Source organism: Macrobrachium nipponense, chromosome 21 (assembly GCF_015104395.2).
Source record: "Macrobrachium nipponense isolate FS-2020 chromosome 21, ASM1510439v2, whole genome shotgun sequence".
NCBI lineage: Eukaryota > Metazoa > Arthropoda > Malacostraca > Decapoda > Palaemonidae > Macrobrachium > Macrobrachium nipponense.
The window spans coordinates 19,951,442-19,965,815 of NC_087212.1; positions in this window are offsets into that span (position 1 = coordinate 19,951,442).

Sequence of the window (14,374 nt, forward strand, 5' to 3'; positions counted from 1 at the left end):
AAATTAACCAATGACAATTTTATTTATTTTTGAAGATTGCCATGGCTAGCATGCTAATGGAGTTTTATTAAGTCAATTTGCAGTAAATTATGCTGTGCTGCTGGGAAGGTTGTCATCTTTGCTATTTGCACTTCTCACAGATTCTATAATGAAAAAAAAGTGGTCGCATATGGAAGACTTCATTTCATTATCCTCTTTTACATCCGTGTTAATTGTGTCCAGTCATCAAACATTTCTCTCAAGAAGCCTTAAATTAGAAAACGACAAAGTTGACAGACTTAGAATAAGGAGACCTTGCTGGCTTGATCTGACTTAGCATAGATCCAAGGAAAACATTAGTAAAAAAAAAAAAAGGTGGAGTATTCACAAAGGAATGAAATAACATTAGATGGAGAAAGGATTAATGATGGTGAATCTTTCTAATATCTGCGAAAAATGCCATCCAGCAGGGGTTCTCCGAGTTGGAGTTTGGCGAGACTGGAAAAGGCAGATCAAAAGATTGGCAGGCTGAAATTTAGTACGAGATTAAGATTATATACTTGTCTCGTACGACATGCTGTGCGGACGTGAATCGTAAAGACAATGAAACCTGTTTTAATAACTTTTAGAATTCTGGGTAAGCTTTCAGAAGAAAACTTCGTAGTCAAGTGGCTAGATACCGATGAATGCCCTCGTAAGGTTAAACAGCTGAAGTTCCTTATGTAGATAACATAATGATGAACGGGAGATTGTGACGACCTGGATATGTCTATTACACCATCCAACGAAGGAGAGTATATGACTCCCGGGGACACCGGAACAGTTAAAAGGCCCAGGCCTAAATGTATGAGAATTATGAGATTGATGGCTGGAGATGGGTCGAGATTTCCGAAAATTAATACCCAAAAAAGATATGAGATCATCTCAAGAGGCCCTTTGGGATAAATAAAAAAATGTATCCAAAAATATACTCTTGCCGCAAAATGAAAGTGTATGCAGTCCGTTCCAAACATTAAAACTGCAAAAATCAATATACATATGATCAAATAAAATGAGATGCAAGCATTTCTAAATTATATTACAACGAACATTTCATCAAGCAAAGAAAAAAACATTAATTTTAATAACACGAACACTGAATATTCAGCCCATATGATCTGATTTTGCAACAGAATAAGTGAAGAACTGAATATGCGTCCAGAATATACTAAGCTCTTGATATTATCTGCAAACTCAGATATCACCATTTAAGTAGATGCCCCAAATTCTTGATTATAAGAGTTGTCACTAATAAGCAGCTTTAATTAAATGGAATGAAAGGAAATCACAAATTCCAGTCACATAAAGAGTCTATAAAATCACCCTTCAAATGCATAATTGAAAGACGGACGCAAAACTCACTGACGCATATAATTTACATAGAAATATATATATATATATATATATATATATATATATATATATATATATATATATATATATGAATAATTATCACATAACCGTGATTCATATAGATCATTCGAGCTACAAATTTCCTTTAATATCTAATTCGCTATATCTCGGAACTGATATATTTTTCATATATGTACCGAAGGGGGGGAATTTTTTAGTTTGATAATAATTTCGTCCCCTCATGGGATCGAAATTATTATCAACTAAAAAATTTCCTTCGGTACATATATGAAAATATATCAATTCCGAGGTAGAGCGAATTAGATATTAAATGACATTTGTAGCTCGAATGAGATATATATATATATATATATATATATATATATATATATATATAATATATATATATATATTATATATATATATATATATATATATATATAGATATGACTGTATGCAGTCTCTGAAATATAGTATTCTCTCTCTGTATTTTGGTGTTTTTATGGCTCCTTTTATTAGATATATATATATATATATATATATATTATATATATATATATATATTATATATATATATATATATATATATACACATCGAGCTACAAATGTCCTTTAATATCCATCCAAGCTTTACCTATGGAATTTAATATTTTCAAGTGTTAACCGAAGGGGAATTTTTTTATTTGATGATAATAATTTCGTTCCTCGTGGGTTCGAACCAGCGCCCAGCGCACAGAGGAGAAATCAGGACTTCAGTGGCATTATTGGTGGCATTATTGGATATTAAAGGATATTTGTAGTCTCGATGTACATATATGAATCACGGTGATGTGATGAAAAATTCTATATATATATATATATATATATATATATATATATATCTATATATATATAATATATATATTGTATATAATATATAAATGCCACAGTTTCACTCACCTTTTAAAAATCATGGATTTAAAGATATATATAAAGAGAACGAGAGAGAGAGAGAGAGAGAGAGAGAGAGAGAGAGAGAGAGAGAGAGAGAGAGAGACGAAAGTATTGAACCTAGTTGATAATAATTTCCTTCTCTCGTGGGTTCGAACCAGCGTCCAGCGGACAGAGGAGAAATCAGGACTTCAGTGGCGTTATTGGATATTAAAGGACATTTTCTTAGCTCGATGTACATATATGAATCACGGTGATGTGATAAAAATTCATATATATATATATATATATATATATATATATATATATATATATATAATATATATATATATATATATCTCAAAGTCCCAGTTCCACTCAACTTAAACCATGAATTTAAGGATACAGAGAGAGAGAGAGAGAGGGAAAGTATTTAGCCTGTGTCTATATACTTGTCTAGACATTATTCTGAGCAAGATGTTTGAGGGAGATTCAAAGGAGAGACTTTAGACACTCGGAAGCCACGTTACTAAGGTTCCCTTCCCCCTTGGTTCACCCAGTAACCTGATTTAACCAAAGGCAGCTACTCCCCACCTGAAGAGCAACAGTAAGAGTAATGATTTTTGACGGCATTAGATGGTTATCAAAGATACTGTACACTATAGTATCTTTGATAGTTCTTACAGTGTACTCATATCATCCTAGTTGCTGTTTTTAAGTGTCTTCTGTACAATCTTTCGTCCAAATGTACGTAGTTTGCTTGAAAACGCCTCTCAGTAAAGGGGGAAGGTCTTTGCATTCTTTTGTTCTACGTTCCCCTGTGCCATACACCCGAATTCTATATCACGTTGTAATTCCATTGATGAAGTTGCACACATGTGTATGTATATATATATATATATATATATATATATATATATATATATATATATTATATATATATATATATGTATATATCATATAAATATATGTATATATACATATATATATATATATGTATATATATATATATATTATATATCCATATAATAACCTTATTGTGTGCAGTTCAAAATATATGCAAAACAATTACAGCAAAAGAAACAGGGCTTTCTTATTATCAACATAGTATTATTAATTGTCAACTGACGACTAACATAATCTGCTTAAATGCGATCAATCTTAAGCAGGGGAATACGTTATCAAAACGAAAGGATAAATTTGATTCCTGATTAATTCATCCTAAATTAATATTCAAGGTAAAATAGACGCTATGCAGGATGTGCGCTCGCATGCAAATCATCACTGCAAATACCCCAAAAGAGAATTCAGCGAGTGGAATTGCATTTGCGCGCGCGAGCACACTTCATAAACATGTATACAGTAATGGCGGGAAGAGTTGCTTTAAAGAGAAAGCATAAAAGCTTAAGCGAGGCGAGGCGTGTGCAGGTAATGGGGGAGTTCTAATTTCTGAAGCGAGACCTTTGTGGCCGAATATCACATTGAACGCTGGGCAGCCGTTGCTTCGAAGAGCATTATGGCGTGAGTTTCACCCACCATGTCCCGGGTTACCTTCTGTTTCACAGAGATGCGAAACCAAGGCTATAGTCTATCCAATTCTCCTTACAGCTTCAAGAAAACCAGAAATCAAGAACTAAAAGTAATAATATTAAAGGTGTATATTTTTCTGTCTAAGAAATTTTTACAGTGAGTTTTGGCGAAAATTTAAAAACATAAAATCAATGAACTCCGAATTTCACATTCGTCTCCGAACCAGGCAAATAAGTGACAACGGAAATTGGGAAAGAGAGACAAACAAAACTGTGAGTGAAATTCTCTGCATAAATCTCCAGCTTTTCCTTCAGGAGAATAAGTTACAAAGGTAAAAGTGTTAAAGTGAATATTCTGTCACCCAAGGGAAAGGTAGGAGACATACCCGCAAAAGACTATCGGCCGATATGCTGCGCGAGATGTCTTCGGAGACATCAAGGATGCAGCCACCGACGTCATTTGGTTTCCGACTGCGCGCTCCCGATGATTTGCTTAAAATAGGCAGATAAGTTCTGAAACACAGAGGAAAACAGCCAAAGTTTCGGCGAATCTATTAGGTGATATGTTGGGCGAGATGTCTTGAGGAATTATGAGCGCCGTCTCTTATAAGTTTTCTCAATTGTGTTTCAGGTTTTTCCTTCTATAAATTGATTGGCCGCTTTTATATTCCGATGACGTTAAATTATATCGTCAGTATACGCAACCATTGAGAGTCTGTTGATGTAAAATTAGGCGATCTGAACAAAAATTAAAATAAACCTTTTGTACGTACGACTTCTCTCATAAGACGTATACATCTTACCTGCGGATGGCACAGCATATAGAATATTTCATCATAACTAGATAACAACAGCTCCAGTGGGTTCATTGCAATAGCGTTAAAGGTGAGGTGCACATGGCAGACAAAATTAGGGACTTGTCAAAATCTTTGGAAGGTTATCCTTGGTGTTTTATAATGGAATGACGGACTTTCTACGAAATCAAAGAAATTATGGACAGTCTGAAACCGGGACTGCACTAGGCAGGAACACCCGCGAAGGGCATCATTCTCACCAGAAATACTTCCGATCCTTTAAATGAGTCTTGGACATCGTATAAAGTCAGTCAGACAATTCTACGATTTACACCGCTTATCAACCATTAGAAGGGCTTAATCTTCGCGATAATGTGTTAAATCTTGAATGATAAATTACACACGAATGTTTGTAAAAATATGTAGTACTTGCACGAGTGCTTCTCCCTCAAGAGCATCTTGGCTTTGGAATATGGATCCATTACATCTTCGAAATTGCTCCTCATGGACGCATTTCAGGCATCTCCGCGATATTTATAGCCATTATTTACTTCATAATGCCTTTCCTGTGATCGCTTAATATGCGGATCATTTTCATGACTATATCTTGACAAAAATAGAAGAGATTTCCGGAATATTTTTCTGAATTCTGGCGTTTCCTAACTATCTTTTTGGTGTATACTTCTTAACTACTCAAATCACGAGAGAGAGACACACCGACTGATGGTAACATGGGGTATTTGTTGATAGGTATACAAACCTGTCATCCAGCCATTTTAATCTGCCTCTAAGTTCCACACTGGAACAGAAAATCAAGAAGTTGAAATGAAAAAAGGAAAACAAAATTCACGTCGACATTGGTTATTATTCACTACCTTGTGAGGCCTCTGGTGTTATTAGAGACACGTAGTATAACCCCTTTGATTCTCTGAGAAAGACAATTAAGTATATATATATATCATTATCAGTAAGTTAACAACATAGTAGAGCATCGCCACAAATCTTTAGAATGAGATCATAGCACGCATTTAACGAAAGTTAACAATTTATGGTTGATTCCAGAAACTTGGGGTGCAACAATTATGGTCATCGAGGTCGAGTTTATAGAACTGGCGTATATTAAAAGTAGAACAGCAGAGGAGGCTCATGTACATTTCACAAAAACTTTTCTAAATACATCCTTTACACAGAGTGATACTTTTGCAAATAAGATTGTGTTTCATTCTGTCGCAACGAAAGCGTTTAACTGATTTTATAACATTAACTTCTCATTCTCCCAATACAGCTACTTGAATATCACACAATGCCATATATAGATAAACAGCAAACACAAATAAAGAATTCTTACTTGTGATTAATAGGGGAAACTCGAGATAGGTCCTCTTAAAGGGCAAGATGTAAGCCAGCCTCAACTAAGTTGCGTTAAAAAAATAAAAAATAAAATTCCGGAACGTCTTGATGAAAGCAATGCATCGCAATATTGTAATCCGCTCTATATTGCATTTTACTGATGAAACAGACTTTCTATCAGCGCTTTTAAGCAGCAGCGAAAGATTCCTTGTATGAGCTAATAGAATGTCTACATATACATGCGATATGCCGGTGGACTTCATTAATATTAATATAAATAATAGTCTTCACTCTATGGAACTGATTCACTAAACTGATAATGAACGCATTAATGCCTACAATCTTTTTTTTGTATGACAGGAGGATATATATATATATATATATATATATATATATATATGTATGATATATATATTATATATATATATATATATATATACTATGTATGTATATATATTGTATGTATATATATATATATATATATATATATATATATAACCATATTCTTCTTCTTTTCCATCGTTATCCCTACACTAAGGGGTCGGTTGCCTGATGCACCTTTCCTTAAAACATCAGGCTATGCTTATAGCTTGACAAAGAGATATTTACGACCGCATGCCCTTGCTGTCATCAGTCATCAACCACAGTTATTGGCGGTGGGCAGGCAACAGCTGTCCTTTTAGTCGCCTTTACGACACGCAGGACCTACGGTGTAGTATTCTTACACCCCTACCACAGTATAATTAATATATATATATATATATATATATATATATATATATATATATATATATATGTATGTATGTATGTATGTATGTATGTATGTATGTATATATATAACATGTATATATGTATATATGTGTGTAATAAATTCATATTTTATGTTAATTAAACAACTGATTTAATAAATAGATGTTGAGGATATCAAATCCCCCTCCCTGCGTCCGCCCGTTGGTTACTATTCGGTCATTAATTTCCTTTGATGATGTATACATGAATTTTAACGAATCATGAAAGTTCAATAAAAGCTCCCCCAACGAAGCATCCTTATTACGGAGAGCCCAATAACAAATAACCCCATCACAGCCGAACACACCGCTCATTTGATTTCAGTGATCATTACCATGGCCAGTCTCCTGTCAGTGGGGCTCAAATTACATATCGAGGGAAGCAATATACAATTCTAAAAAAATTCTCCTTCGTACATCCAAGTGTCTCTATATGCTATATTTGTCACAAATTACAGCGCCACATTCTTTCATTAAACACCGACTTATAAATATAATCTTAGTTGTTGCTACATCTGATTGGGTACATAAGTTAATCGACAAACTAGAAATGTAAGCTGATATTTTAATTAGAAACCACGGAACATATTTTGCCAGCCATCAAATCCGATTAGTTGGGTCGATCCCCATGAAACCTCACAGGCAGAGATTTTGTCATGGAATAGACTGCCCAGTTTTCCCAATCAGGTATTGGTTGATATTTGCTTTGTAGAGTGAAATGGCATGATTCTATTTCTAATAATACTGCAGTTAATCAAATATTTGTTCTTTGGTCAGCCCTGGAACCGATTTTCCGGAGATTTATACGATTGATTTTTTCTAGTGCACATTCCCACAACATATCACTTAAGATTCATCGTAAATATCTGAGTAATCGTAGAAAAAGAAAATAATAAAAAAAAATTATATGTAATAAATAAGGTCATCTGGATTCGTACAAAATTCTAATCCTTAACACCGTGACCCATCCCTCAAAGAAAAACAATATTTTATTCAAATCTAACAGTTTCACATCTTGGGACAGAGGGACAAATCCAAACAGACACACAAAACAGACCGGAAAAATATGTTCTCGCACAAATCCAGGACTCTCAAACTCAAATCAAGCTCTTGGGATACAAAGTTAACTGACCCATTTTTCTTAGTGATGACAGATCTCAAGTTTTAACACTGAGCCAGTGAAGTGATGATTTTAGCTCGCCAATGAGTGTGTGATGGCAGTAACTTGAAAACAAGCTTCATGACAGGAAACTGTTTTTAAGCATTTTTTTTTTTCATCAAATAGGTTTGCTTTACAATGGCCTATTATATGCTTTTTTCATGTCTTTTTTATTTGTTGCCATTTTATTCACTGGTACTTCATTTACTGTCTTTTATACATTAGTTATTACCTATCATAAGCCCAAAGCTACTGACTTAAGGACCGGAAGTTGATAATTGACAAAATGTCAATTCTCAAGTGATTGAGTACTAGCTATGAATCTCGTGTAAAACCATTCAAGACTATAAACAAGAAACAGTCTTGAAAGTTCATCGTCTTTTATCTTCAAAATACGAAATACTTTCGTGTTTACACAATTTCTCTTTTTATATGTTTGTCTGGACAACTTGCCATACGGTTATTCCTTATTACACACTATTTGCCACAATTAGTCAAGAATAAATCCGTTGAGTTCCATCCAATTCAACCCCCCACCATAAAAAAAATCATTATTACTTGACATTGAAAGGTTAAGGAAATGTAAAATTCACAAGTATGTAATCGAATGCCAATAGTACTGGTTTCTCAATGACCGTGATTCTATAAAAAAAAAAAAACAGAAAGAACCAAAGACTGAGGCAATGTTTGACCCCAGATGACATGCCATAAACCCAAAATAGTTAACACAACGGAGGGTATTGTTGCCAACAAAACTATATGTACCGCCAAATCTCATCAGGCCGTAAGAGTAATGCTCTGAACGTAAATCCCGCATTCATTATTTATGCAAATCTTTTTTCATAACCGAGCGCTTCCTCTTAAATGGTGCTAGTGGTGGTGAACGGGTTAAATGGGCCAAACACAGTTGCAAATGAAAAAAGAACAAAACGAAAATGAAACCGATATTGAATGTTTACCTGCCAAAGCAGCAATCAGAGTGGAAATTAAAAGCTTGGTCTGACACGTTTACTATTTTTAAACAGAATTTGTGAGGCATCATGATTTTATGTACAGATTTTACTAGTCCACCAGTTGGGTCTGCGCGATGAACACTGCATACAAAGGATAGATACGTATCTATCTATTTATGTATTACATGTATATTTATATATATGCACACACATTTACATATATAAATATATATATATATATATATATATATATATATATGAAATAACTTGATCATGAAGTATATAAAACGTGATGCTATGTATAAATAAAGGTTTTGCCAAAAAAAAATTATATATATATATATATATATATATATATATATACGTATATATATATATATATATGTGTGTGTGTGTGTGTATACATATATATGTATATACATACATATATATATATATATATATATATATATATATATATATATATATATATATATATATATATATATATATATATATATACTATATATATATATAGATGTGTATATACATACTCACACACATATGTGTGCAGGGGTGTGGGTGTCGTATTTATGCCAAATTGATTGAACCCAGTTGTGAATGGGTACTAGCATAACAATTCAAATAAACACACGCATACACTATATATATATATATATATATATATATATATATATATATATATATATATATATATATATAGTGTGTGTGTATGTGTGTGTGTATGTGTGTGTTTGTATTTATATATACAATCACAACACTCATCCTGCATGATATATAAGTATATCTTAAGTGAAAGTGAGCGGAGTTGAACCCAGAGCACTTTAGAGTACTTCTAAACTCAATACTGAGGGCGGCAACCACTCGTCCAACTACAAAATTCCTTCTCCCTGGCATTCAGAGCTTATCTAAAATGTGTACATCACGCTACTACTGCCATTACGCAACTCCTTTTAGGGAAGCCCTCTGGCTTGTTAGTATAAATATCTATATTAAATTACTCACATGTGATACGTATTTGTAAACATCAACTACAATTAAGTGGATTATGACTAATATGTGTGTGTGTGTGTGATTGTTAGTTACAGGCAGTATGCATATAAGTATACGTATGTATGTGTGTATACATACATACATACATACAGAGAGAGAGAGAGAGAGAGAGAGAGAGAGAGAGAGAGAGAGAGAGAGAGAGAGAGAGAGAACTTACTGGCCACCTTTTCAAGGTACTTATGAAATTATAATGACTACATTGCCCTCTTAAACTTTCTATTTCTTCGCTCTTCTTGGATTCGCTTGTCACTGCAAAGCCTGAGATGCAACTGGAAGAATATGAACAAATTCAGACGTCCGTAAACCGATTCGAACCAGTATCCCCGATCTGATACTACGGATGCCGGATCTAACCCTGCTATGGCGGTCATAAAAATTGGTGTGAAATAGTACAGAATTCAAGAGAGTATTCTGTTTATTGTAATCGTGCGTTATGGACAAAACATAGTTCTCAAGGTTCTTAAAGTATGAAAAAGAAAGGAAAATGGACTGGATTGGCTGGTAGCAGTCGAGACAAACCACGGAGGAAGGAGTAATAAAACTACGGAAATTAACCTTAAAACTAATCCATTACATTAAGTTATTTACATATGTACAAGTGAGTCAAAGTTTAGAAACATAATTAAAAGCACATCACCATTATCTATAATAAATTGAATAAACAGTTAGTCAAATAAATTAATCATAAATATATGTAGCTAAGCACAGTTACTTCACAAAATTACACATATATAAATATATATATATATATATATATATATATATATATATATGTATATATATATATATACATATATATATATATATGTATATATATATGTATATGTATATGTATAATATATATACATATATATATATAATATATATATATGTATATATGTATATATATAATATATATACATACATATATATATATATATTATATATGTGTGTTGTGTGTGTGTGTGTATATATAATACGTAGCGATATTTGTAAATGTATATTTACTTTAAAATTTAATTTAATATAACTATGGTTCTCGATTATTATAAGTGAAATATTTATTATAATTCTCGACAATTCTAGGGACTCAATAGATTTCAGAACGGGAGATGCAAACCTGTTTTATCAAAAATGTGTTCACCAACGGAGCTGAAACAGGGAGGTAATTACCAAAGCAATTGATTTAGTGAATTTTTGTGTACGTTTCAGTCACCAATTACCTGCTAACTGGTCGATTTCAGTTTTATTTCGCTGTTTTCCATCTGGCACTGGAATATGGCTGACGTTTATTTCAAAACGAGCTTGTTGGCGGCGCTGGAACCCGGTAGGTTTGTCTCCCCTACACCCTCGTGATCTCCAACCTATCCCGGCCCCATCTGGTGCGGACAAATAGATTTGCAGGGGGATAGATACCTCCCTTATCCTCTCATTCTCCTATTTAGCCCGACCACACCCATGGCGGACAAACCGGTTTGCAGGTGTGGGCAGCTGTCAAGATTCCCTTACTAACACCCGGGGGAGGACAAACAAGAAAAATCTACTGGAATTTCATTATTTCTGGAGATAAAGGTTAAGCGGCGAATGAAAAATTGCACTGCATTTCCAAAAGTCTGGTAAATCAGGAAGACATTACCATGGAATACATTTATAACTGTCCTACATTATTAATCACCAAATATTGAGTTTCTAATTCAACAGCGTTTGATATGAATTTATCTATTATAATTCCCAAATTCGAGGAAATCACCAACAGTAAAATGCTATGTATTTTCTTCAATAGTTTTCCTTATTACTTGACTTATTTTATGCCCAACTTTTAAATCAACCATTTTTTTTTTTTTTTATAAATTAAGAGACTTATGCAATTTGGTATGTTTGGTAATTGGAGGCTGGATGATCAACAAACCAATTTGCAGCCCTAAAGCCTCAGTAGTTTTTAAGATCTGAGGGCTGACAGAAAAAACGCGGACGGACGGACAAAGCCACCTCGATTGTTTTCATTTACAGAAAACTAAAAACTTTGCAAAGCCCGAAAGGGACAGACAGAGGAGGAGGAAAGGTAAAACCAGGAGAGGAAAACTCCCGATCCATCATAACGAAACATGTGTTTCTCGTCGAGTTAAAACGTTCGGGAAAGAAAAGCCCGGGGATGGGGCGAGCTGGGGGGCTGTAGGGGGCATGTTCATTTACATCACTTTCCGGGAAGCTCACGGCATCATCGCTTTTCTTCTCGTACCGCAGCTAATTCAGGCACACTTTAATTAGGAAACTCTTCTTCTCTCTTTCCTTTTTTTTCCTCTCTCTTTCAGGGCGCTCCGGAAATGGCCTCCTGTCTGCAATTTCGTCTTTTCGTTTTCTCTCTTGTTTTTCCTTTTTTTATCCTTCTTTCAAGGCACCAGACTGACAGAGCGCTCTCTCTCTCTCTCTCTCTCTCTCTCTCTCTCTCTCTCTCTCTCTCTCTCTCTCTCTCAAATTAAGAAGTAATAAAATAATAATTTAAAAAAATAAACTTGCGCTCCCGGCGACAGAAACCAAATCAGTCAATCTCAAAACTTGAACAGCAATAAAATGGCCCTAAAAGATTCACGCTAGACCCATAATCAAACGGTCGATAGCAAATTCAAAACGTGACGAAGTTTCTTCGCGCAAGTACCAGAAAAAAGGCGCATAAAAAGTATTTCTGCTGTGATTTACCTTATTCCCTGTGACACTGAGTTCGTGTCTTCTATGTTTCCAATTTCAATATGGATATTCCATTTCATCTCTGCCATTTCTACGAAAAGAAAACGCGCCAAATTCCAACACTATTTAAAACAGATATAATACCTAAACTGGCACTGACAACATAAATCTGTATAAATGTTTCAAAACGTGCAATACAATTTGATCTCGTAATGGGAGCCACTGAAGACTCTCCAATAAATGACGTTAAAGCCATTTATCTATTTAAGGCAAATCCTACTCACAGTAGGGAATCGCACACAAACGTTCCCCATTAGTCCGCGTATAACATATTTCATTATCTAATCCACTGGGAGCCCTTTATTGCTTGTTTATACTTTGATGACGAGCAGGCAAGTATATGCGCCAGTATCGACTTTTCCTACATAAATAATTTAAAGTAAAAAACACACTAAGATGGAATAGATGATAGAACTTTGGTCAAAGGCCAAACGCTGCGACCTATGAGGTCATTCAGCGCTGAAACGGATACTGACTGCACAAATGGTTTACAGGCGTAACAGAAGGAAAACCTCGCAGTTGCATTTTGAATCACTTGTTAGGAGAGGGTGAACAGTGAGATGGAAAAAAAGAATATGAACGGAGGTACAGTAAAAGGAATGAAATGGGTTGCGGCTAGGGGCCGAAGAGACGTTTCAAAGAACCTTAAGTAATGCCTGCAGTGCACCGCATGAAGTGCACTGACGGCACTATTCCCCTACGGGGAGGAATACGATCACAGTATGTGGGTAGAGGGCACATGAAAATATTAACGAGGAAAATCTTTTAATACATTTTCTGTAAGAACAAATTTCCATTCCTTCTATCGGGTAAAATCCCATTCACAAGTTTTAGAAAATGTCACATCAAAAAAGAAACAAAATTGATATAATAAAGAATTAATTATTCATATTCCGCCTCCTGCAAAGTATCTTACGTGAAAACTATACTTTCACAAGGAGTTTCCAATATACTGGTTTAATATCGACTCATTTTTATCAGGACAATTACGATGTTCCTGATGGCATTTACGCAACCTTATTAAGCTGTTTACTTCCAACGCCCTCTTTTTTATGTTTATGGCAAACACTTTGTTTTAACTCGCATTCAATCTGATACTCACACAAAGAAAAGTTTCCTTATCACCTCTTTTTAACAGATTGGAAATTTTTCTCTGTTTATGTGGGTTGTCTTTCCCTATTAACGTAAATCATGCATACAGAAAAAAGATCTATTCTTATTAATATACCGCATGTATCGTCGATATTTAACCGATATTTTCTAGCAAAAAAGGAAATAGGACACATTTGAGAATTACTATAATGCGATCAGAATATACAGCATAAATTAGTTTTCCCTAATGTCAATCTTTCTTGTTGCTAAACATCGTGTACACCTGGTTATTAAACATTATACTCACCAGACCAAATGACCTTGCAATAAAGATACATACATATATTTACACCTCAAAACACGAGCGTGAAAAAAGCGGAAAAGCAAAGGGAGGTTAATATGACGACCTCGTTTCACAGATTCCTCAAATCCTATTAGCATGGGGAGGAGAGAGGCGATTTCTAGAAAAAATGTTCCAATACGAATATATAATGAAATCATCAGAGAGAGAGAGAGAGAGAGAGAGAGAGAGAGAGTAAAAATATGGTATTCTCATCAGAGTTTTCGTTCAAGGCAGTACCAGTTAAAAGCCTTCATGTTCTACAGACGGTAGACGTTAAATATTAACTTTTGTCGCGAAACACGATTGTAA